The sequence below is a fragment of the Scylla paramamosain genome, chromosome 11 (assembly GCF_035594125.1).
Source record: "Scylla paramamosain isolate STU-SP2022 chromosome 11, ASM3559412v1, whole genome shotgun sequence".
NCBI lineage: Eukaryota > Metazoa > Arthropoda > Malacostraca > Decapoda > Portunidae > Scylla > Scylla paramamosain.
The window spans coordinates 8,247,374-8,275,000 of record NC_087161.1 but is presented as its reverse complement, the minus strand read 5'-3'; the positions used below and the strand labels follow the sequence as shown (position 1 = coordinate 8,275,000).

The 27,627-nt window shown below is 41.2% G+C and overlaps 1 protein-coding gene across 2 annotated transcripts in view; it reads left to right on the top strand.

Annotated features, from left to right (window-relative positions):
- LOC135104917 (arrestin domain-containing protein 2-like) overlaps positions 1–27,627 on the top strand; it is a 161,670-nt gene that overhangs the window by 2,774 nt on the left and 131,269 nt on the right. The gene's annotated exons all lie outside the window — the stretch shown is intronic.

Here is a 27,627-nt window from a genome sequence, read left to right as displayed (position 1 = left end):
ATCATTTCTATTATTATTATTTACATTAATATTATTCACATTTATTCAGACATTTAGACAAGTTAGAGGGGTAGGCGAAACCGGTCGGGAATAAACTCACCTCCATACACCTGTGTTTTCCTCCCACCTCCATTATTCACATTATTATTAGTAGTATTTTCATTTTTTATTTCAGTATCTTTTGAATTATTTTGTTTAATTGTTATTATATTTTTATTATCATATTATTATTATTATTATTATTATTATTATTATTATTATTATTATTATTTATTCATTATAATTATTATTATTATTATTAGCACTGTACACCATACTGTACGTCAGTGGTTCTGAACCTTTCTTGGCTGCGACCCAAAAAATCCTGTCCAGACTGGCCATGCTGACGGCAGCAGCAGCAGCAGCAGCAGCAGCAGCAGCAGCAGCAGCAGCAGCAGCAGCAGCAGTAGCAGCAGCAACAGCAGCAGTAGCAGCAGCAACAGCAGCAGCAGCAGTAGTAGTAGTAGTAGTAGTAGTAGTAGTAGTAGTAGTAGTAGTAGTAGCAGCAGCAGTAGCGGTGGTGGTGGTGATAGAAGTAGTATTAGTATTAGTAGTAGTAGTAGTGGTGGTGGTGATAGCAGTAGTAGTAGTATTAGCAGTAGTAGTAGTAGTAATAGTAGTAGTAGTACTAGTAGTAGTAGTAATAGAAGTGGTGATTGTAGTAGTAGTAGTAGTAGTAGTAGCAGGAGGCAGTACACATGAGGAGGCAGCACGCCTCACGATAATTACTCACAATGAGGTCTAAAGCACTGGATCAGGGGGTGCTGTGAACCTGTTATTAAACCCAACTGTGACCTTTGTGTCACAGCCTGCCCACTAAGGACAACTATCTTCCTTCACACAAAACTATAAGCACCTAATTACACACACACCCTTCACTCGAAATTTAAAATTTTCATGGCGATTCCTTCACCAGCCTCGGATTCCCCATCTGGGGAGGGGACCACAAATGTCTCCAGGTTAGACTGCTCTTCTAGTATCAAACGTTATTTTTTTTTTCATTAACTTGTGCAACATTTGCGTTCTAAGATCTAATTTTCATTATGTAAAACACCACCTCTCCTCTACTAAACCTTATCTTCTTTTTCTCACTGAAACACAGGTGTCTGAGGCACCTGGCAGTAGCCTCTTTTCTGTTCCCTCCTACTTTCTCTATCCTCATTTTCAATCCAAAGTTGGATGTTGCGTCTATGTGCGCAACGACTTAACCTGCTCTCCGAATTTTCCACCATCTGGCTACGACTATAGAGTCACTGTCAAACTAGCTTTATCTGTGCTGTATACCTCTCACGTAACTCCTCTGACTATAAGATATTCTTTGACTACTTAACTTCCAAAGTGGAGCACATTCTGATTCTCTTCCCTTTTGCAGAGATCTCCATTCTTGGAGACTTCAATGTTCACCACCAGCTTTGGCTTTCCTCTTCTTTCACTGACCATCCTGGTGAACTAGTTTTTAACTTTGCTATCCTCCACGACCTAGAAGAATTAGTGCAACATCCTACTCGTATCCCTGACCGTCTTGGAGATACGCCCAACATTCTTGACCTTTTCCTAATTTCTAATCCTGCTTATCTTGTTACCCTATTGTCTCCTTTGGGTTCCTCCGATCACAATCTCATATCTGTATCTTGTCCTATCACTCCAGTCCTTCACCAGGATCCCCCAAAGCAGAGGTGCCTCTGGCGTTTTGCCTCTGTTAGTTAGGGGGACCTGAGGAGGTATTTTGCTGATTTTCCTTGGAATGACTACTGCACACGGAGACCCGTCTCTGTGTGCCGAGCGCATTTCAGAGGTGATAGTGTCTGGCATGGAGGCGTACATTCCTCACTCTTTTTCTCGACCTAAACCTTCCAAAACTTGGTTTAACACAGCCTGTTATCGTGTTATACATGACAGAGAGATGGCCCACAAAAGGTACTTGACCCTTCCATCACCAGAATCTCATACACTTTATATTTCTGCCCGGAACCATGCCAAGTCTGTTCTCCAACAATCTAGAAACTCCTTCATTAATAGAAAGTGTCAAAATCTTTCAAGATCTAACTCCCCTCATGACTTCTGACACCTAGCAAAAAACATCTCCAATAACTTTGCTTCTTCTTTTCCTCCTTTATTTCAACCTGATGGGACCACTGCTATCACATCTATTTCTAAAGCTGAACTCTTTGCTCAAATCTTTGCAAAAAACGCTACCTTGGATGATTCAGGGTTTGTTCCTCCCTCCCCTCCACCCTCTGACTACTTCGTGCTACCTATTAAAATTCTTCGCAATGATGTTTTCTATGCTCTCGCTGGCCTAAACCCTCGGAAGGCTTATGGACCTGATGGGCTCCCTCCTATTGTTCTCCGAAACTGTGCCTCTATGCTTGCACCTAGCCTAGTCAAACTCTTTCAGCTCTATCAACGTCTACCTTTCCTTCTTGCTGGAAGTTTGCTTACATTCAGCCTGTTCCTTAAAAAGGTGACCGTTCTTATCCCTCAAACTATCGTCCTATCGCTTTAATTTCCTGCCTACCTAAAGCTTTTGAATCTATCCTCAACAGGAAGATTGCTAAACATCTATCACTTCACAACCTTCTATCTAATCGTCAGCATGAGTTCCATCAAGGCAGCTCTACTGGTGATCTGGCTTTCTTTACTGGTTCTTGGTCATCCTCTTTTACAGATTTTGGTGAAATTTTTGACGTTGCCTTAGACATATCAAAAACTTTTGATATAGTCTGGTACAAAGCTTTGATTTCCAAACTACCTTCCTATGGCTTTTATCCTTCTCTCTGTATCCTTCTCTCAGGTTTCCTTTCTGGCCGTTCTATTGCTACTGTAGTAGACGGTCACTGTTCTCCTCCTAAATCTATTAACAGAGGTGTTCCTCAAGGTTCTGTCCTGTCACCCACTTTTCCTATTATTCATCAATGATCTTCAAAATCAAACTTCTTGTCCTACCCACTCCTACGCTGATGATACCACCCTGTAATTTTCCACGTCTTTTCGTAGACGTCCAACCCTTCAGGAAGTAAATATTTCACGCAGGGAAGCCACAGAATGCCTGACTTCTGATCTTTCTAAAATTTCTGGTTGGGGCAGAGCAAACTCTGTACTGTTTAGTGCCTCAAAAACTCAATTCCTCCATCTGTCAACTCGACACAACCCTCCAGACAACTATCCTTCTTTTTCAATGACACTCATCTGGCCCTCTCTTCTATAGTGAACATCATCGGTCTGTCCTTTACTTATAATCTAAACTGGAAAGTTCACATCTCACGTCTAGCTAAAACAGCTTCTATGAAGTTAGGTGTTCTGAGACGTCTCCGCCAGTTTTCTCACCCTTCCAGCTGTTAACTCTTTACAGGAGCTTTATCCGTCCATGTATGAAGTATGCTCCACATGCCTGGAGGAGTTCCACTCATACCGCTCTTCTAGACACGGTGGAATCAAAAGCTTTTCGTCTTATCAACCCCTCTCCTCTAACTGAGTGTCTTCAGCCTCTTTCTCATCGCAGCAGTGTTGCATCTCTTGGTATCTTCTACCGTTGTTTTCATACTAACTGCTTTTCTGATCCTGCTAACTGCATGTCTCCACTCCTCCCGCGGCTTCGCTGCACAAGACTTTCTTCATTCTCTCCTCCCTATTCTGTCCACCTCTCCAATGCAAAAATTAACCAGTATTCTCAATCATTCATTCCTTTCTTTGGTAAACTCTGGAACTCCCTGCCTGCTTCTGTATTTCCACCTTCCTATGACTTGAATTCTTTCAAGAGGGAGGTTTCAAGACATTTATCCTTTAATTTTTGTCTACCGCTTTTGAGCTTATTCGGGAACCGGCATCTCAGTGGGCCTTTTTTTTTTTCTTTTTTTTCATTGGAATTTTGTTGCCCTTGGCCGGTGTCCTTCCTACATAAAAAAAAAATAGTAGTAGTAGTAGTAGTAGTAGTAGTAGTAGTAGTAGTAGTAGTAGTAGTAGTAGCAGCAGCAGCAGTAGCAGCAGCAGCAGCAGCAGCAGCAGCAGCTGTAGTAGTAATAGTAGTAGTAGTAGTAGTAGTAGTAGTAGTAGTAGTAGATTCGGAGTACTAGCAGAAATGTAAATATACTTCACAGTCATACACATGACGTGCACCATTATAAAATTTATCAAAAACAGTAATATACAACAATTACAGAAAAAAAAAAATATGATAAATGAAGACTATCGCGTCTTGCACCTCACCTTCCCACTTCAGCAGTTAAAACAGATTTGAGTTATTTGACGCGGCTTCGGCGTGACACAGACATGTCACTGACACATCAGCAGCTCTCGACTTCCTCCACATCCCCATCTTCCTTCCCCAGATCCCTCCCTCCAGTTTTCAAATATCAACCAACAGTTGAATTTAAAGGACAAGAGTAGATGTAGGCTTTTTTTTTTCATCTCAATTAAATTGTCCGTGTCTCTATGATTTGCTTAGCTTTAGATGTTAATGACTTAAGTACTTTATACACAGGATTAATACTTTGATAACATTTTGAATAGGTATATTGAAGAAAATACTGTGCAGATATCCTTCACGACCCATTGAAATGGCTTGGCAACCCAGCTTTGGGTCGCGCCTCAGGGGTTAAGAACCATTGCTGTACATGACGCTCTTGGATCCTGATTGCGGATTTCCTCGTACAGATGTAAATAACTGTCATCAGTGTGGGCACCGTGCGTCCCAGAGAACTGCTGTACATGATGCTCTCGGAGTCTGATCGCGGGTTTCCTCGTACAGATGTAAATAACTATCATCAGTGTGGGCACTGCACGTATCAGAGAATAAAGGTTATCGGATCCATAATTGTCTAAGTTGATATATGTACCACTTGCAACCTGAAAAATTCATGGCTTGCATAATCACGATTTGTTATAATAGACAATAGCAACACCTGCCTCAGCTGGCGCTTGGCTGCACCAGGGAGAGGCCTTGTAGAGTTAGTCTTACATTCTTAGTGGCAGTGTTCTGTTCAGCAAAAGATTCGCAACATTGTACGAGTACACTATTCAGACACAACATTGTACACTATTCAGACACAACATTGTACACTATTCAGACACAACATTGTACACTATTCAGACACAACATTGTACACTATTCAGACACAACATTGTACACTATTCAGACACAACATTGTACACTATTCAGACACAACATTGTACACTACTCAGACACAACATTGTACACTATTCAGACATAACATTCCCTAACTGTATTTATGACAATTTTCATTATTACTGGGTCATTTCCTCTATTATGTATTTGCATTGTCACATGGCTGCCTAAATCTCAACGTTGTGCTATTGACCAGGTAAATATTACAATAATCCGTATTTTGAAAGATACTATGAATATATATATAAAGCAAGTAAACACACACACACACACACACATTGCCTAGCGTGGTGGTCAGCACTCTCGACTCATAACCAAGAAGCCTGGCGAGGCAGATGGGCGAGCCTCAGTGTGCAGTCCCTGTTCACCAGCAGCAATTAGGTACAAGATGAAAGTTGAGGGGTTGTGGCCTCACTGTCCCGGTGTAAGGTATGCGATTGAGTCTCAGTTCTGCCCAAAAATCGGTAATTATGACCTCTTAAGTCTCTCTCTCTCTCTCTCTCTCTCTCTCTCTCTCTCTCTCTCTCTCTCTCTCTCTCTCTCTCTCTCTCTCTCTCTCTCTCTCTCTCTCTCTCTCTCCTTAGGGAACAGCTGGCTGTGTCGTGAGACCAGCATGCGACAACACAACACACACACGCACACACATACACACACACACCTGCAGCATATCGCCGTCACACACACACACACACACACACACACACACACAGCACCTCTCGCGGGATATTCTGCCGCGACAACTTTATTAACGCTGAAAAGATAAAAGTTCATATGAACACCTTGGGCTCTTGTTCGTAATTCTTCAACGCGGTCCCCCACTTTTTTTTTTCTTTTTCTCCTTTCTTCACGAAAACGTTCCTGTGCGTTGTATAACGTGTAAATATGATGGAGGTGCAGCGTGTTGGTTAGTGGGGAGTTATATTGCATGGTATGGCATTAAAAATCTGGATTGGGTGGCATGGACTGTAATGCAAGCCAGCGCAGCATCGACCTATGATTCTGGATTAATCAAGTTTTCATTAAAATTTACAGATGGAAGGTTCTTTCAAAGTGCGCAAACTCTTCACACTTGCCACTTAAAGAGGCCCTGTACTGTGAGACTGCATGATTAAATAAAACACCTGGTTTAACACCATGATAACGTCTCCAGGTTTAGCTTGGATTCTAGGAAAAAAAAAAATGTTGTTACGTTAAATATATTATCAATCTCAGCAATCACTGAGGCACTTATGTCTTACTCGGGTAGTAATATCTCGGTTCACACAGACATCAAGAGACATAAAAAAAAAAAATGCATAATAAGAGAACCAGTAAATGAACAGTGGAAGAAGTAAGAGTAGATACTCCGCATGTGTTCCCAACAAGCACCAATACCATATCTGATTCTTAAAGTTACGTGTGTGAGCTCTAACACACACACACACACACACACACACACACACACACACACAATAAATAAATAAACACATGTATAAAAGCATAAGGTGAAACAATACTCAAGTGCCGAGCGCCTGCCTCTTCCACGGTCCACGTCCTGGCCCACATCAAGTCTGCTGTTCAGTCTGCCACAGCCAATCTCCGTGTGTCCACCCGTCCCTTGCTCCCTTGGCTCCCTACTCCTTCCCTCAGTCTGCCCGCTCCCTACCCTGCTCGTCACGTCACCACAACCTTGCTACATTTCACAATGAATGGCACAACCCTTTACCGGCATCACCATTTGTGACAAAACAGTATAACTGAAGGTTACCTACCCCTGGTGATAACCATAACACGTAATGTAACAAACATGGGAGTAATAGAGCAATGAGTGGTGTGCTATATGAGTTGGAGGGAATAACAGGCAGAAGGGAAAACTACTGTAATGTGCTGAATAGTACCGACAGTGGGTACTGTACGGCTCTTCCTTACCTAATTCAGCAACGTTTAGCTGCCCAAGCCACCTCCGTGCTAGTTTTCTTTTGACTCCTCACAAACTGGTATCATTATTATTATTATTATTATTATTATTATTATTATTATTATTATGATTATGATTATTATTACTGTTGTTGTTATTGTTGTTATTATTATAATTTATAATTATTATTAATATTATTATTGTTATTATTATTACTATTATTATTATTATTATTATTATTATTATTATTATTACTATTATTATTATTATTATTATTATTACTATTACTGTTGTTGATGTTGTTATTGCTATTGTTATTATTATCATTTTTTTTTGTCTTTATTATCATTGTTATTATTGTTTCTACTAAGGCTACTACTGCTACTGCTACTGCTACTACTACTGCTATTACTACGACTACTACTTTTTTTTTATGTAAGAGGAACACTGGCCAAGGGCAACAAAAATCCAATAAAAAAAAAAAGCCCACTGAGATGCTAGTCCCAGAAAAGGGTCCAAAACAGTAGTAAAAAATTGAAGGATAAGTGTCTTGAAACCTCCCTCTTGAAGGAATTCAAGTCATAGGAAGGTGGAAATACAGAAGCAGGCAGGGAGTTCCAGAGTTTACCAGAGAAAGGGATGAATAACTGAGAATACTGGTTAACTCTTGCATTAGAGAGGCGGACAGAATAGGGGTGAGAGAAAGAAGAAAGTCTCGTGCAGCGAGGCAGCGGGAGGAGTGGAGGCATGCAATTAGCAGGATCAGAACAGTTAGCATGAAAATAGCGGTAGAAGATAGCTAGAGATCCAACATTGCGGCGATGAGAGAGAAGCTGAAAACAGTCAGTTACAGGAGAGTTGATGAGACGAAAAGCTTTTGATTCCACCCTCTCTAGAAGAGCGGTATGAGTGAAACCCCACCCCCGCTCCAGCCCCCACGACACTTGAAGCATACTCCATACATGGACGGATAAGGCCCTTGTACAGTTAGCATCTGGGGGTGGGTGAGAAAAACTGGCGAAGACGTCTCAGAACACCTAACTTCATGGAAGCTGTTTTAGCTAGAGATAAGATGAAGTTTCCATTTCAGATTATAAGTAAAGGACAGACCAAGGATGTTCAGTGTAAAAGAGGGGAACAGTTGAGTGTCACTGAAGAAGAGGATAGATGTCTGGAAGATTGTGTCGAATTGATAGATGGAGGAATTGAGTTTTTGAGATAGTGAACAATACCAAGTTTGCTCCGCAAACTGCTTGAAATGTTTACTTCCTGAAGGATTGGACGTCTATGAAAAGACGTGGAAAAGTGCAGGGTGGTATCATCAGCGTAGGAGTGGATAGGACAAGAAGTTTGGTTTAGAAGGTCATTGATGAATAATAAGAAGAGAGTGGGTGACAGGATAGAACCATGAGGAACACCACTGTTAATAGATTTAGAAGAACAGTGACCGTCTACCACAGCAGTAATAGAACGGTCAGAAAGGAAACTTGCGATGAAGTTACAGAGAGAAGGATAGAAGCCTTAGGAGGGTAGTTTGGAAATCAAAGCTTTGTGCCAGACTCTATCAAAAGCCTTTTTCATATTTCGAAGTCAACAGCAAAAGTTTCACCAAAATCTCTAAAAGAGGGATGACCAAGACTCAGTAAGGAAAGCCAGATGATCACCAGTAGAGCGGCCTTGACGGAACCCATACTGGCGATCAGATAGAAGGTTGTGAAGTGATAGATGTTTAAGAATCTTCCTGTTGAGGATAGATTAAAAAACTTAAGATGGGCAGGAAATTAAAGCAACAGGAAGATAGTTTGAGGGATTAGAATAGTCACCTTTTTTTAATAACAGGCTGAATGTAGGCAAACTTCCAGTAAGAAGGAAAGATGAATGTTAACAGAGTTTGAATAGGCAGGGTGCAAACACGGAGGCACAGTTTCGGAGAACAGTAGGAGGGAACCCATCAGGTTGATAAGCCTTCCGATGGTTTAGGCCAGCGAGGGCATGGAAAACATCATTGTGAAGAATTTTAATAGGAAGCATGAAGTAGTCAGAGGAGAGGGAAGAACAAGCCCTTTATGGTCCAAGGTAGAGTTTTTAGCAAAAGTTTGAGCGAAGAATTCAACTTCAGAGATAGATGTGATAACAGTGGTGCCATCTGGTTGACACTTTCTATTAATGAAGAAGTTTTTGGCTAGTTGAAGAACAGACTTGGCATGGTTCCGGGCAGAAATATAAAGTGCATGAAAGTCTGGTGATGGAAGGCTTAAGTACCTTTTGTGGGGTTCCTCTCTATCTTGTATAGCACGAGAATGGGCTGTGTTAAACCAAGGTTTGGGAGGTTTAGGTCGAGAAAAAGAATGAGGAATGTATGCCCCACACAAGACACTATCACCTCTTTAATGCACTCGGCACAGAAAGACGGGTCTCTGACACGGAAGCAGTAGTCATTCCAAGAAAAATCAGCAAAATACCTCCTCAGGTCCACCCAACTAGCAGAGGCAAAACGCCAGAGGCACCTCCGCTTAGGGGGATCCTGAGGAGGGATTGGAGCGATAGGACAAGATACAGATATGAGACTGTGATCGAAGGAGCCCAAAGGAGAAGAGGGAGCGACAGCATAAGCAGAAGGATTAGAGGTTAGGAAAGGGTCAAGAATGTTGGACGTATCTCCAAGATGGTCAAGAATACGAGTAGGGTGTTGCACCAATTGCTCTAGGTCGTGGAGGATAGCAAAGTTGAAGGCTAGTTCACCAGGATGGTCAGTGAAGAGAGAGGAAAGACAAAGCTGGTGGTGAACATTGAAGTCTCCAAGAATGGAGATCTCTGGAAAAGGGAAGAGAGTCAGAATGTGCTCATCTTTGGAAGTTAAGTAGTCAGAGAATTTCTTATAGTCAGAGGAGTTAGGTGAGAGATATACAGCACAGATAAATTTAGTTTGAGAGTGACTGTAGTCATAGCCAGATGGTGAAAAATTCGGAAGATTCAAGAGCGTGGGCACGAGAGCAGGTTAAGTCGTTGCGCACATACGAGTAAACGCAACATCCAGCTTTGGATTGAAAATGAGGATAGAGAAAGTAGGAGGGAATAGAAAAGGGGCTATTGTCAGTTGCCTCAGACACCTGAGTTTCAGTGAGGAAAAGAAGATGAGGTTTAGAAGAGGAGAAGTGGTGTTCTACAGATTGAAAATTATATCTTAGACTGCGAATGTTGCATAAGTTAATGAAGAAAAAGTTGAGGGGGGTGTCAAGACACTTAGAGTCGTTATCAAAAGAGCAGTCCGACCTGGGGACATTTGTGGTCCCCTCTCCAGATGGGGACTCCGAGGCTGGTGTAGGTGTCGCCATGATAATTTTGAATTTTTGAGTGAAGGGTGTGTGTGTAATTAGGTGCTTGTAGTTTTGTGTGGAGGAAGAAAGTTGTCTTTAGAAGGCAGGCTGTGACTGCCCCCTTGTGTTGTGAGACACAAAAGGAAACATTCAGTGAGGTCACAGCTGGGTTTAATAAGTTCACAGCACCCCCTGATCCAGTGCCTTAGACCTCACTGGGAGTAACTATCGTTTAGGCAGGTGCCTACTGCCTCCTCCTCCTCCTCCTCCTCCTCTTCCTCCTCCTCCTCCTCCTCCTCCTCCTCCTCCTCCTCCTCCTCCTCCTCCTCCTCCTACTACTACTACTACTACTACTGCTACTACTACTGCTACTACTACTACTCCTACACTACATTAAAATAATACCTCCACCCCATGTTTATTGATGTGTCAATTAGGGGCTCCATTACTTGGAGGTCATTAGCCCCAGCTCTCGCTAATGACTGTGGCATCCAACCATATCTAAGACGTCTAAGACTACTACTCCTACTACTACTACTGCTGCTACTAGTACTACTACTACTACTACTACTGCTACTACTACTACTACTACTACAATTACTACTACTATTACTACCACCACCACCACCACCAGCACTGCTGCTGCTGCTGCTGCTGCTACTACTACTACTACTACTACTACTACTACTACTACTACTACTACTACTACTACTACTACTACTACTACTATTACTACTACTTATTTACTTATTTTCACAAGGGAGCTTTTCAAGTCCTGGTCCAGTGAGAAAATAAACCACGTATGTTTTGAACTGTAAAAGATTCCATAAAGAAAATATACTAAATCAAATAAAAACAGTATTTTTTCTTTTTTTATAAATGGACTAGGTTTCATCAGGAACGAGACGCAAACACAGCAGTGAGACGTTATTATTACACTGTGCTTGAGGCAGTGCAGTAATGCAGTCACACGCCTAATGATAACAGCAAAAAAAAAAAAAAAAAATATCAGATTACATCTGTGTATAAAAATAGTTCGCTAAAAGCGAGAGAGAGAGAGAGAGAGAGAGAGAGAGAGAGAGAGAGAGAGAGAGAGAGAGAGGGAGACGATCCTGTAGCATAAAATCCAGATACTTAAGGAGACACGGCTCATCAGAGCAATACATAGCCTCCTGATCCCTACCACCTTCACACGCCGCCTGATTCTTGTTCTCCTGCCTACAATCCTCCGCCTCCTGCCCCATGCTTTCTGATCCTTGTCTACCTGTCCCCTGCTCCCTGCCTCCTGATCCTTGTTTCTATTCTCCTTGCTTCCTGCCTTCTAGCCCTTGCCTCCTATCCCCTGCCTACTGATCCTTGTCTTCCTGCTCCCTGCCTTCTGCCTCCTTGCTTCCCTGTTCCCTGCTTTCTGATCCTTGTTCCTTTACCCTCCTGTCATCCGCCTCCTGTCCCCTGCTTTCTGACTCCTGTCTCCCTGACCCTGCCTCCCTGTCGTTCACTAGGGGTGGTGCCCGTCAGTAGTGTCATCAGATCATATGTGCTGGAACATTTTCAGTCATCCCTCATTTCCTCGTCATTTATTACCATGTGACTTTGGAGTTATTACCTATTTTTTTTTTATTTATTTATTTTTTTACTTATTATCTTATTTTTATCATCATGGAATAAAGTGGAATGGAGGCGTAACAGAAGGAAAGGGACGTAGTAAACTGTAGCGTCACAAAACACTGGCAACTTAGGTCAAATGTTCATGTATGTACAAATCAGCCGTGTATTTGAATAATGTGTACTGTATTGTAATAGTATAATGTGTCACCGTATGTAAGTTTTTACAAGTTGTTTAACTTTTAAAGTGTATATGGACGTGAACAGACAGACAAACAAGCAAAGATAGACACATCCATTCATTCACATACACCCATCAACCCACCTACCCACCCACCAACCCACACTGTGGCTGTCCACCACTCTAACAACACAATTACCTGATAGGAAAAAGATATAGGCCACAGAGATGAATATAAACCGTGCAAGAAAACCCTAGAAATTAAAGACAACAGCAAACCTTTCATTAAAAACCCAAACGAGAGGAAGACCAAGATTCAGTAAGAAAAATAGAAAATCGCCAGTGGATCATCCTTTATAGAACCCATGCCGACGATCAGAAAGAAGACTGTGACCAGGTAAAACATTAGGATCTTTCTATTAAGGAGAGATTAGAAAATCTTAGAAAGACAGAAATCAAAGCTATAGATTAAAAATTTGAATGAATGGAGCGATCACCCTACTGAGGCTGAATGTAGGCACACCTCCAGCAGAAGGAAAGGTAGATGTTGGTAGACAGAGCTGAAAAGTTTGAGCAGGTGAGGTAGGAGCACGGAGGTACAGTTAAGAAGAGTGAAGGAAAGGCTGCTGTTGCTGGTCATGAGGAGTGATGTTGTCGTACTTCTATACTGCACAATTTTCTTTTTTTCATCCCTAACTTTCTAAGAGGCACTAGTAGGTTCAAGACAACGCGATGAGTTTTACATTCTTTCTCTTTCATTTCTTCCTTTTACTTTCTTCCTTCCCCTTTCATTTCTTCCTTTTTCTATTCTTGTCTTCCTTTTCTGTTTCATCTCCTCTTGGTATTCCTTAGGTTATGACAATGTGAATGAGTGAGAGGGACGGGCTGTGCGTGATGCAGGCAAGGTGTAAAGGAATGGTGAACAGTGATAAGAGGTGGGGAGTGACGGAGGGGAATGGACATCATAGTTGGTGATTAGATGGTGCATGATGGTGACGGGATGATGAGTGGTTCAGGGATGCCAGGCGACCCTGTGGATCATAATGAGGGTGGTGGTGGTGATGGTGCTGGTAGCGAGAGAGTTACCAGTCGTGGCAGTCTGTGACGGGTTGTAGTGATGGTGGTGGTCGTTCATAAATGCCATTATTCGTTTGAGCTTCCAAGAATATACTTAGTACAGTGGCGTCTCACTCTGTTGGCTTTGTAATCTATTTTCAGTATTTATCACATTGGCATTAGCAGTGATAGATGAAATAATATTAAAAAAATAATTCATAAAAAAAATGTAAATAAATAAATAAATAAATAAATAAATAAATAATAATAATAATGATAATAATAATAACAATAATAATAATAATAATAATAATAATAATAATAATAATAATAATAATAATAATAATAATAATGATAATAATAATAATAATAATAATAATGGCAATAATGTTTTAATTTATTTCCATAACAACTCGCGCACTTTATGACTCGAAAATGAACCAACAAAAACTACTTTATCGCAGCACCTTAATATAAACAGAAAATATTGCATAGCACTATGTATTCAGTTCACGCAAATGTGCGCATAGAATAAAACTAAAAGTTTATATTTAAGGGAACCGAATGCTTTTCGAAAATATATCACATTTTTTCTTGATATTTAAAAAAAAAGAAAAAAGATAAGGAAGGCTGTCACTCACACTGTTGTTTCCTTATTGCTTGCATCGGTTCACCTGTTGTACAGTATGGTCCAATTTGGTGACACCATTAAACCGAGTGCAGAATAATCAGCCCTGCTTGGCAAAACTCAGGTCGTGAAAAATATGACAAGTATAAATAAAAGAACAGTTCTGAAATGTTTAAAGCATTTTTCATATAACTGTCATTTCAACATTAATTTGATCAATACAAGATAGATAATTTGATCCTACAAAGAGAGGACCATTGAATAAGATAAAGTAACCAAGCTATACATCAAAAGCGATAATTATAAATAAGTCAATAAATGATTTCCAAGAACCTGTCCCTAGGCTCAAGGCGGCACTGGACCTGCACACATTGGCGGTGCCGCTGGTCTGGCCTGCACGTGACGCCATGCATTACAGCCCTGTTTGATCCGCATCCCGAATATTTAGTTATTTGCCTCAGTACTCTCATTTTTGTTCCTCACATGCTTTCCATAATTTAATTTGTTATTGTACTCAAGAGCTTATGGAAATCATGTGTGGTGCGGGCAGTCAGATGTAAAAGAGAGCAACTGGAAGGAAAGATGTGTCATGAAGGGACTGCCATGTGTGGGCTTGATGTCTTCTTGCAGCTTCCCTTATTTATTTTCTTATGTTATGTTCTTGCAAGTGGCTGAGAAGAAGGAACACCTCACTATGGGATGCCAGGAGTGAAAAGCGAGTTCTTTGACAGTTTTCATTTTCACGTGCAGTATTTTCCAGTAGAATGTATTAAGGCCTGAAGAAACAGGCCTCCGCAAAGCGAGTGTGGAGTGTCGACCGATCAATAAAATACGTCCAGTATGTTTTGAGCTGCAAGAGATTCCATGAAAATAATAAATATATAAATAAAGAAATACAGTACTCTTTATTGCTGCTATAACAAAAAATACTAATAATTTATGGCTCAGCACAACTTTCAATTATTTTCTATGCTTAGGCAGCGTTTCGGTTAGTAGTAGTAGTAGTAGTAGTAGTAGTAGTAGTAGTAGTAGTAGTAGCAGTAGTGGTGGTGGTGGTGGTGGTGTGGTGGTAGTAGTAGTAGTAGTAGTAGTAGTAGTAGTAGTAGTAGTAGTAGTAGTAGTAGCAGCAGCAGCAGCAGCAGCAGCAGCAGCAGCAGCAGCAGCAGCAGCACAAGTAGTAGTACTAACAGTAACAGCATCATCACCACCACTGGTAGTAAGGTGCAGCGGTATGGGCGGGACAGCACAAAGGCGTGGCCCTGGGGATGAAGGAAGGCCACCGCGAACAGGAACACACAAAGGCGAGGCACCTCAAGGGAAGGCTGGGGAGGCGTTATTACAAGTGGCAAGGAAGGTGGGGGTTGTATGAACGAGAGAGAGAGAGAGAGAGAGAGAGAGAGAGAGAGAGAGAGAGAGAGAGAGAGAGAGAGAGAGAGAGAGAGAGAGAGAGAGATAAAAGGGGTAATAAAACAGGGAGTAAGATAAGCAAGAAGGACGGCAGACAGACGGAGGGGGAAAAATAAACGAAAAAGAAGAGAGTGTGTTTTTGTTGGTAGCTGACGGACAATGAGGCAGACTGGCGCCCCTAAGCAACACACAGATTTATTCAGAATTCATCTAGACGGACAGAGAGAGAGAGAGAGAGAGAGAGAGAGAGAGAGAGAGAGAGAGAGAGAGAGAGAGAGAGAGCCTGGTAAAAATAGGCCGCTTCCGGTGGAGTGAGCGCATGAAGCTCCATAAGTCAGAAACATCGCGAAAGCACAGCAGGAGACACGACTAAAATGACACCAACTTCCGCGTATGTTTTCAAATAAGTCCTAAGTTTCAGAGTTGTACATCTCTCTCTCTCTCTCTCTCTCTCTCTCTCTCTCTCTCTCTCTCTCTCTCTCTCTCTCTCTCTCTCAGCATTCATCTTTTTTTTTCTTTGCAAATGAGAAATTAATGAATGATGGATATCATTCTGTATACAGCATCAGTCCTTTGAGCTCGGGTATTGTTAGTATTATGCTTAATTGCCTAAAGAATACAAAAATCTGATCCTATTACACAGAAGCTGACATCCCAAATTCACACAACATGACAGCCATCTACGTACTCGTATGTGATTACTTGCGGCCTCACGAGATTTCATCGTTTCTTGATACACGCTTGATGCTGAGTCTTTGCCAGAGATCCACGTGCATCTGTGTCACGTTGTGCAGAGTTGTTGTCGTTTAGAGGTCAAATAGTACCTTGTCTCATAGTGTATAGTTGTTGTTATTTAGAGGAGATCAAACAATACCCAGTATTCAGAAACGCTATGCTTTCTCACCACGATTATTTTTAAAGACGAAAGAGATGATTAGCCACGTTCTCAAGATTATTTTTCCTTTCGATAATATAGAAATCTTTTTAAACTCAATAGAAACATAAAGAAATTATCTTAAAATTCGGTGTAACTTCAACTAGAGAGCTTTGAAAGTAGTGGAGGTGCAGTGCAGACGTGTTTCAGAATACGGGCCAGTACCTCGCGTGTGTCTCGTGGTGCAGAATTGCTGTATGGGAGGTTAAACACCGCCAGCATCACGCCCCTATAGTAGGCATGGAATGGTCTGGCTCCATCAGTGGTGGCGGGGCGTTCCGTGCAATGCCAGGGAAAAGTTTGATGAGGAACTCTTCCCAAATCCTCTTTGCTGAAGTCTTACTTGTCCTAAGTTTTGTAGGACACCCGCTCATCCCCCTCCCCTCCTTCACCCTCACTCAGAAAAAGTGAAGAAAAATGTTTGAATTTTCTCCAGGTGCGTAACACGGAGAGGACTTCTGTATACTTTCATCGCAGCTTTGTCCCCTTTTCAATAAAATGTGAATGAAAGATTCATCCAAACATGCCAAACACGTTTTTGAAATTTGTCTCGTGTGTAGATTCCGGTTGCGTAGCTCTGTTTACATTCCAGGACGCATCAATACGATTAAGCCTGTTAAAGGTCGCGGTTCTCATGTGAGATCAGATTTTTCTATGTTCATTGTGTTTATTTTTAGCTTTGTACGTGGACCGAATAAGCGAGGCAGTAAAACTTGGTGAAGTAACCACATCCCGTCCAATCCACCAAGGCTAAGGTGTCTCCTTGGTGGAGAGCAAGTGTGTGTTGACTGGCAGCAACAAAACACTCATTAAGAACATAAGAGCATAGGAAAATAAGAGAAGCTGCAAGAAGCCATCAGACATACGTGGCAGTCCCTGTATCAAACATACCTACCTATCTCCACCTATCACCATCATCATCCATAAATTTGTCTAACCTTCTTTTAAAGCTCCCTAATGACTCAGCATTAACAATTTGATCACTGAGACCATTCCATTCATCTACTATTTGAGAACTAATTCCTTCCTCTTTCTTAAATTTAACTTTTTCAAGCCTGAACCTATTATTTCTTTTCCCAACCGTCAACTGATTGATAGTTTTGTTTACGTCACTCTTGTACCACTTAATATCACTTAAAGACCTCTACCGGATCCATGCAACTGTGGCGGAACAAGGAATGCCCAGCTCGCGCGAGATTTCTTCCCGCACACGTGAGGCAGCTGACCGAGGTAGACTGGAGTTTATCAGGTCACCATAAAATTGATCCTTTCCACAACACCTACTTCACTTATAATCTAATCATTTGTTTCAGTTCTTATTAACGCCATTTAAACTTTCTCTTGTTACTCTGGTTTTGCTATCTATCGTGTGTTCAGGAGTTTATGTTCAGGCAATGATGTTCATCTTAATTATGACATTACTTCCTAAGCTGTGGATCAAGTTAATGGCGTGGAATATACTTGCACTAGTAATTATGATGGGATCGGTGTTATCAATAGAAACGAATCTCAGTAATTAGCGCGCGCACGCACACACACACACACACACACACACACACACACACACACACACATACACACACACACACACACACACACACACACACACACACACACACACACTCTCTCTTATCTGCATTTTCTTGTCAGTTCCACAATGCATGACTCATCGGATAGAGTGAAATGTGGAAGTAAATAAAAAAAAATAGCAAAAAAATAAGAGAGAGAGAGAGAGAGAGAGAGAGAGAGAGAGAGAGAGAGAGAGAGAGAGAGAGAGAGAGAGAGAAGCCCTCCCAGCGAAAGCGACCACAGTATATCTATACATAAATAAACCCTTGTGTCCCAGCCCCACCCAAGAAAGATAATGCACGTGTCTCCCCGCTGCTCCAACACACTTTTGCTTGCGGTGCACATTACTGTCACCCACAGGCTCAGTCAGGGGGTCCTCCTCTCCTGGCTCGGTGATAGTGCTGGGCACTTTTTCTCTAACCTTGTCCGCTCATTCTCATCACAAATTCTCAAGGGGGATATTCCACATTACCGGTGTTTCTGAGGCAGCGTAGGAAGGAAAGAAGAAAAGAACTGTAGGGTTGCCCAGCGCAATTCTTACGATTCCATTTAGAATATTACCTTGCTGAGTGTACCCAAGAGATTTTGCGCTCTGATGTTGCTGGTGGGAGCTGGTGGATACGGGTTGAGGCTTCACGGCACGAAGCAGCGTCCACCAGTGAGGTCCGTATTCAGGAACACTTTGGTCTCTCACCACGATTATTTTCAAAGACCACAGAGATGATTATCCGGGTTCTCAAGACTGTTTATCCTGTTAATAATGTAGGAATCTTGTTAATCTGTCACTAAAATTATAAAAACATCCTCAAGAACCCGTATAACTTTATCTTGAGCCTTATGAAAGTAGTGGTGCATTGTGTTTCAGAACACGAGCACAAGTCTACAAGCGGTTGTGTGCTGGTGTGAGTGGAACCAGTTAGCAGTGTCCTTCCGCGTGTGTGACTGACGCAGGAAGGCTACCGTCTGATTGGTTGTGAATTGGTCGATTTTTTATCCCAATGGAAATATGAAATAGTTATACATTACAGATGATTTTCGAGTTTTTTTTTTTTTTTTTTTCCTTTGAACGGGAAATACCTGTATTTTTTTTTTTTTTTTTTGTCGTATATGCTTATTTTACGAAATAGTATACGATATATCATTCATGTTTCCCTTTTCGGAAGTATCACCATGCTGTCAGTAACCCGTGCTGATGGCCGGCGCTGTCACCACTAACGACTAGCCGCGGGTCGGGTCGCGTTAAGTTAATTAATTAGATTGCATGAATATGATTCCATCGGGGAGTCACGTGCACTGGCCAGCGTCCTCCGCCGCCCAGCACACCACTTCACCATCAGCTGGCCTCGTTACACAGCGTAATCATTCAAAGCCAAACAAAACTGAGTATTAGTGGACGTTATTAAACATGGCGAGCGCAGTGCGACCTTTGTTTGAGTATGGAATGATCGCGTAAACTCCACGTGGTGCCAATTATCACACAGAGAAGTGCAAGGAAATTCAGAGCAAGATAATTAATTGACTAATTCTTGCGTTAGTTAGAGATGAGCAAAAGAGAAGTAGGATCATACAAGACAAATTTATAGGAAAAGTGTTCTCGGTGAACTACTGATGCAACACAGCGAAGAAAAGCAAGACAGCGAACATTCAGTACTAGAGCAAAACGGATAATATTGAAATAACATTACCGTTTTTATCACAGGGTTGGGTTAGGTGAGTTTTGATTACGTTAAGTAAGATTAGTTAGGTCAGGTTAGGTTAAGTTTAGATTAATGCATCTTTAATTTCACAGCTGATCCCTTCACTGTGTAGATCACGATTTAAAAGGCATCATATTTTTACCAAGAAAATCAGTAAGCTAAGATTATATAATCCTCAATGAGGCAAGAGCCTTTCATTACTTTCGAACATCCAATTCTCTGATAATGAAAAAAAAAAAAAAAAAAAAAACATATATACAGCAAACAGGTATTTTGGTGCCCTTCCTGGAGACATAGGAGGCAGATCCAGAGTGTTACAGGTAGCTGGTCGCACGGTTCATTAGTCCTGCATGACAGGTCCTGGCGGTATGCTAAAATGCTCCAGCCGTCACCTGCTTTGGCAGACGGGTGTGGCCTCAGGATAATATGGGAAGCTCATACAAAAATAAATGGAATACTAAGTGAAACAAGTGTTGGACGAAGACTTAGGGCTTGTGGGGATGACGTGAAGAACAAGTATTAATAAGTATACCAGTAAGAACATAACTGTGCTTAACACAAGGCAAGGTATACAAAACAGCACCTGGTGTGATGGAATATACTAGGACCATATTCTGCAACACTTCTGCGCCTTCACTTATTTAAAAAAGACTGAAGTTACATGAATTCTTAAGGTTGTTTTTACTGTTCTAATGGCAGATTGACACGATTTCTACAGTATTAGCAAGAGAAACACTCGTGAGAACCTGGGTAATCTTCTCTGTGGCCTTTACAAATAGTCGTGATGAGAGAGCAAAGCGCTTCAGACTAGGGACTATAGTCAGGGTATAGCCATTGTGTCTGAAAAAAACAAGGGAAGCAAGATAGGGATACAAAACAGCATTTGGTGTTTTTGCTAAATATACGTATGCTTCATAATGTTTTCCTGTTGTTTGTTGCGGTGTCTAGTATTACTGTTTTGATCTTAGCTTACGACTATAATCCGTTCCAAAATCGCCGTTGGAAGAAAATGAATAAATAAATAAATAGAACGGTCCGGTGGCGAAACTTTATGCTCGTAAAACCCAAAGAATAAAAAAAACCCTTAACGTCTGTTGAGGACCATAAATGCGTATATGTATTTCATTTAAGTCATTGTATTCGTTTTTTTTTTTATTTACTTTTAACATCTACTTCATGCATCATGTAATTTATGGGCAATAAACTATCTATCTATCTGTCTATCTATCTGTCTATCTATCTATCTATCTGTCTGTCAGAAGGGGAAACCTACATATGTCTCTAATTGACTCAAGCGTTTTTTGTTGGGGTTCCTGGAGGATTGAGAAGTAAATATTTTTGTTGCGGATGCATCGCTCACAACTCTTTACTATTAACTCTGGCTGCGGTGACTCCTGGTGAAGAGTAACAAAAGCTCTGGTAAAAGTTCGTAGAATAATCTTAAACGACGCCACTCAAAGCAATACGAGTTACTCAATTCTCAGTGTTTTAGCTCCTTAAGTTTTATATCGGGGATCAATGAAATAACCTTAGCCTACAAATTTCAGGACGCTACTTATTTCTAGGTAAAATATGATGCGTTTCCAAACTGTGATCTACACACTGAAAGAATAATTAGTGAAATTTATGATGTGATTAATTTAAACCTAACCTAACCTTCGGATGAAAACGCTTATGTTATTTCAATTGATTTTTGTTCCTTAAAATCATGCAGTTCAGTGGTTCCCCATTTTCTTTTTTTTTTCTTTTTTTTTAGCTCGTTATCCAATTCAACAAAATGTACCAGTGAGTAACTACTAACTATACTGCACAGCACAGTACACATGCATACCTGCCTAGGTCTACCTCGGCTGATACTTACCGAGAAACGGACAGGGAGATAGAGCAGTGTTCCCAACCTTTTCTAAGTTCAAGCATTCTTCGGGAAGCTGTTGAGAAAGTCACGTATCCTCGCGCCTAGGACGATTAATTACAAAAAATAAAATAAATAAATAGATATTTCCCCTTTTCTCTAGTTTTAATACTGATAATATATATGTAAAACCACTAAATCTATTTTAAATATAGATAATTGCTATTCAATCCTAAATAATTGTTACGTAGGTGCTACATGTAAAATAATAATAAAACAAAGTGCCACATCTCAAAGCTTTGAGGCGAGAGTTGCGTCTGAGTATAATTTACTAATGTAATACAAAAATTTGTAATATTTTAATTTCAAATTACATGAATTTCTTACATGACATACAATTTTCTTTCTAAAACATCTTTTTCTACTGCACATTCTTACGTATATACACTGGCAATGTCATATAGCCATGTTACATAACACACAATATTTTCCTTATATTCAGAATTCTTCATTTTTCTTTCTTTTTTTTTTCTGTCATCTATCCATTACCCCAGAAATTATTTATTATTTAGGAACCACTGATGTAAGGTGACTAAGATAGAGTAGGTGTCACAGTGTCTTTGTTAGTTCAAGTGGTTGCAGTCTGTGGTCTACGAGAGAAGTGGCTCACGGCAAACGCCTCCGCAACGTTTGATAGTTCAGGCAGCTTTGGCTTACCGAGAGCCGCTTCAAAGTTCCGTGTAGGTCCACATGGCAGGTCCACGTCCGCAGTACCATTAATTCTCTCCTTCTAAACTTCCCACAGTGTAAGAGGATTGAAGGAGAGAACTACTGAGCTCAGTATCCCGGAGGACTGAAAATTAAGAGATACCTTCAAACGTGAATGTCTCCAGGATCCTCGCCCTCCTTCTCTTACTCCCCTTACTCCTCCTCGTTCTCCTCCCTCTTCTTCCTCCTCCTCCTCCTCCTCCTCCTCCTCCTCCTCCTCCTCCTTCTCTTCCTCCTCCTCCTCCTCCTCCTCCTTTTCCTTCTCCTCCTCCTCCTCCTCCTCCTCTTCCTACTCCTCCTTTTCGTCGTCGTCGTCGTCGTCGTCGTCGTCGTCGTCGTCGTCGTCCTCCTCCTCCTCCTCCTCCTCCTCTTTCTCCTCCTCATCTTCCTCTGACTCTGCTGACTGGTGTAGTAAAACACAACTCCCTTTGGCTGGCGGGCTGGTGACGGTTACTAACCAACTAGTTTGTGAAACTGCAAGAAACTACTGAAAGGTGAAGGTGAGGCCGTGATCCTGTAGTCTGGCTGCGATCTTAACTCATTGTTGTACTGCATTGCGTTAGTGTTCCGCGGGAAGGGTTGGCAAAAAAAAAAATGAATAAAAATAAATGAATAAATAAATATTTTTTCTTATTTTATATATAAAAATTTATTTCTATAACACATTGATAGTTAAGGTCTATATATGTACATATACATAAAAAAATGTAAAAGTAGTCAGGTCTGACCCGTTCATTTCCTGTAAAGCACAAGTTAACACAGGCTTTGTCCAACTGGACCAACCTGTATCAGCATGACCTAAACAAATGTCTGACATTCACTAAAAGCGTGTCAGAATATTTCAAGATCTAACTCCCCTTGTAATTTTTGGCAACTAGCCAAAAACATCTACAATATCTTTGCTTCTTCATCTTTCCTTCCTTTGTTTCAATCTGATGGCACCACTGCCATCTCAACTACTTCTAAAACTGAACTCCTCATTCAAACCTTTGCTAAAAACCCTACCTTGGATGATTCAGGACTTGTTCCTTTCTCTCCTCCACCCTCTCACTACTTCATGCTAACTGTTAAAATCCTTTGCAATGATGTTTTCCATGCCCTCGTTGACCTTATCCCTCAGAAAGCTTATGAACTTAATGAGGTCCCTCACATTGTTCTCCGAAACTGTGACTCCGTGCTTGCACCTTGCTAGTCAAACTCTTCCAACTCTGTCTATCAACATCTACCTTTCCTCTTGCTAGAAATTTGCCTAAATTCAGCCTGTTCCTAAAAAAGGATGACCATTCTAATCCCTCAGACTATCGTCCTATTGTTTTAATTTCCTGCCTATCTAAAGTTTTGAATCTATAATCAACAGGATGATTCTTAAACATCTATCACTTCACAACCTTCTATCTGATCGCCAGTACGGGTTCCGTCGAGGCCGTTCTACTAGTGATCTTCTGGCTTTCTTTACTGAGTCTTGATCATCTTCTTTTTGGGATTGAAACTTTTGCTGTTGGCTAAGGCATATCAAAAGCTTTTGATAGAGTCTGGCACAAAGCTTTGATTTCCAAACTACGCTCCCATAGCTTCTATCATTCTCTCTGTAACTTCATCTCAAGTTTCCTTTCTGACCGTTCTATTGCTGCTGTGGTAGACGGTCACTGTTCTTCTAAATCTACTAACAGTGGTTTTCCTCGGGGTTCTGTCCTGTCACCCACTCTCTTCCTATTATATTCATCAATAATCTTCTAAACCAAACTTCTTGTCCCATCCACTCCTACTCTGATGATACCCTCCTACACTTTTCCACGTCTTTTCGTAGACGTCCAACCCTTCAGGAAGTAAATAGTTCTCGCAGGGAAGCCACAGAACGCCTGACTTCTGATCTCTCTAAAATTTCTGATTGGGGCAGAGCAAATTTAGTATTGTTCAATGCCTCAAAAACTCAATTCCTCCATCTATCAACTCGACACAGTCTTCCAGACAACCATCCCCTCTTCAGTGACACTTAACTGTCCCCCTCTTCTACAGTGAACATCCTCGGTCACCCCTTTACTTATAATCTAAACTGGAAACTCCACATCTCATCTCTAGCTAAAACAGCTTCTATGAAGTTAGGTGTTTTGAGTTATCTCCACCAGTTTTTCTTACCCCTAATCTGCTAACTCTATATCTGTCCATATATAGAGTATGCTTCACATGTATGACGGGTGGGGTTCCACTCGTACCGCTCTTTCAGACAGGGTGGAATCAAAAGCTTTTCGTCTTATCAACTCCTCTCCTCTATCTTCAGCCTTTCTCTCATCGCCGCAATGTTGCATCTCTTGCTATCTTCTACTGTTGTTTTTATGCCAACTGCTCTTCTGATCTTGTTAACATCATGCTTACCCTCCTCCCGCGGTCTCGCCGCACAAGACTTTTTCTTTTTCTTACCCTTAACTTGTCCACTTTTCTAATGCAAGAGTTAACCAGTATTCTCAGTCATTCATCCCTTTCTCAGGTAAACTCTGGAACTCACTTCCTGCTTTTGTATTTCCTCCTTTCTATGACTTGAACTCTTTCTGGAGGGAGGTTTAAACTCACTAATCCTGTAATTTTTGACGACCAGCACCTCAGTGGAACTTTTTTTTTATTATTATTATTATATTTTTGGTGCTCTTGGCCGGTGCCCCTCCTACATGAAAAAAAAAATTCAAACCTTTTGTTTCACTCTAGATTACTTTTCAATTGCTTACTTAAACTGATTTACATTTAAATATGAAAAATAAGCAAAAAATGAATAAACCCCTCCAAAAAAAAATAAAATCCTCCAAAAAAAAAAAAATAAATAAATAATAAAATCCAAAAAATCCCATTGGGTTGGGTTTAAAAAGCCCGAGTTTTTTCAACCCCGTCCGCGGGGCAGGACAAAGGCTCTGGTCGTTCTTATGTACAAAGGATTATAAAATAAATGAATAAATACATAAATAAATAAAAAATAAATAAATAGAAGTAACAGCAGATTTTCAGATACTTGCAAGGCTGCTTGATTTCATTGTTTTGTACTAATTACTAGCATTAGAGAGAGGACAGTGTGACGCAAGAAACAGTAAACCTTCGTAGGCCTTACTCAGCAAATAACAACGGCATGGTTACAGAGTCTAACCAGAGTGGTCAGTAGCAGTGGACTGACACTGTCTAAACGAAAAACTCAAGCATAAACTTTGAAACATCCAACCTATATAACGCGAGACAGATCGAACAATTTTAACATTTGACTCACTACAGACAGCAAGCACAGTGGAAAAGGAAAAGGAGGAAAAGTAACCAGTACCGCATGCTGACTCTACTCAGAGCAAGACTCACCCGCTCTGTGCTTTCCCAAGTGTGTAGTCATCGGCATGCACTCGTAACGGTGAGAGAAAACTGTGCGGTGACAACAACGATGGCCACAAAGTTTGTACCTATGGCAAACTGACCGACCCTGCCGAGTCTTCAGGCTAGAAGGTGTGTTTGTGAGTGGAAGTTGGAGCGGTGTGCGAAAGAAAGTCAACAGGTAAGAAAGACAACACTTATAGTCTGCGTATGGCTCACCTATACAGAGAAGTGTGTAAAAAACGACCTTCACTGCACTGAAGCGGGCAGGCACGTGGCAAAAGAGTCAATAGGTGAGACAGACAACACATCTAATCTACATATGGCCCCATTTATAGTGAGGAGTGTTTGAAAGATAGACGTCACTGGGTCAAAAGGTGAGAAAGACGATATATCTAATCTACGTAAGGCCACATTTACGGTGAGAAGCGTCTGAAAGAAAACCTTCACTCCACCGCGGAGGACTACACTGTGACGGGACTGCTGATAAGGGGAAAACCCTCCTCTGTCAGCACCTCCACGCCTCAACAAGTGTTCCCACCTCTCTTTCACACCACTCTTGAGCTCGCTGAGGCTACGACCCATTAAATAACGATGATAGGAGCCTGCTTGACCCTAGTGCCCTAACCATATTGATACGCGACGCCCTATGACTCCGTTGTTGTGGCTCGGAGGGGGCGATCAATAAATCAATCACTCAATCTTGAAACTGAGAGCGCCCAAAGAGTCTCGCAGCCCTAAGTTTGAGAACTGACGCTTTACTGTCATCCTCACCACAGCATTACGACTCTTTGTGTCCTTTATTCATGGTGGAGGACAAGGGGACACGTGCCACTGAAAACACGAGTAAAAGGCCTGAAGACTCTGTAAGAGAAACACTGCTGTGGTCATTTCCGGCTGATTGAGATGATGGAAGGAATAACAAAGGGAAGAATGAGAAAAAAAAAGAGAAGACAAGGGGCAAGGTTAAGGTGACAAAAGGATGAACGGGAGAGAAGAAAGAATAAAAGAGTTAAGAAATGTGATGACAAAAATATGAAAGTAAGAAGAAAGAAGGGAAGGGAGGAAAAAGGAAAGGAAAAGACACTGATAGGTAAAGGAGCTAAAGTTAAGGTAACAAAAAGATGAAGGAGAGAAGGAAAAGGAAAGAGTGGAGAAAAAAGAGATGAAAAGGCCGGATAAGAGGAGGAGCACGGATTAAAGTGACAAAAGGATGATAGAGAGAAGAAAGAAGGGAAGCGTGAGGGAAAAAAAGAGAAAAGAGACGGGTAAGAAGATGAGCAAGGATTAAGACGACAAAAATATAAAAGGAAGAGATGAAAGAGGCGAAGATTGAGGAAAAAGCGAGAAGGAAAGAGACGGAAATGAAGAGACGAAAGGGCTGAGATGACAAAAGAATGAAAGGGAGAGAAGAAAGAAGAGAAGACTGAGAAAAAAGAGAAGGGAGAAGACAAATAAGAAAGGTAAGGAAAGGAAGGAGAAAATAACACAATGAGAAGACAAAGTAATCTCAGAGATGACTAAGACTCAGGTGTTCTTCTAATTAGGAAAGCATGTGAAAGCAGGTGAAGGATTCTCTATCACAGTAGGGCGAGGCGAAGGGAAAGGCAGGGACAGAGGCAGACGTTGACTAAGGCTTGCAGTCTTAAATACTCTCTTCTCTCACCGGGACTGTTTCCAAGTCACAGATATTAGCGAGCTCTCATAGGTTTTTTTTTTTTTTTTTTTCGCATGGACGATAGCGATTCCTTATTGAGTCTCTGCAATTATGAAATGAACCTTGAAAACCCTTATATCTTTCAGTAGAGCTTGGTGAAATCAGACGAGGTAAGAAACCAATTAATATAAGAATTGCGAGCTAAGTAAGATGGTGACATGCCTAGTACTTGTGTTTCTGTACCTTGAATTAAGTCTTGATGAAAGTTAACGAGATAATATGCCAACACATTTAAGAATACGGGGCTAAGTATGATGACAGGCCCAGTACTTAAGTTCGTAAGAAAAATTTTGGTTATGTAATTTGGGCAGTCACTGATATGTTCACTTAGATGGATAGAACCAGCTCATAAAATACTTGATAGATCTGCGTGACAAATCTTTGGGTTGCTACCTGTCAGGTGTCGCCACAGCGGATCAACCTTCTCCAACGTGCTCAGTTTTCTGCGCCTTCCTTACCACACCCATGTCTGTTTTGAACTGCGTCCATAAACCTT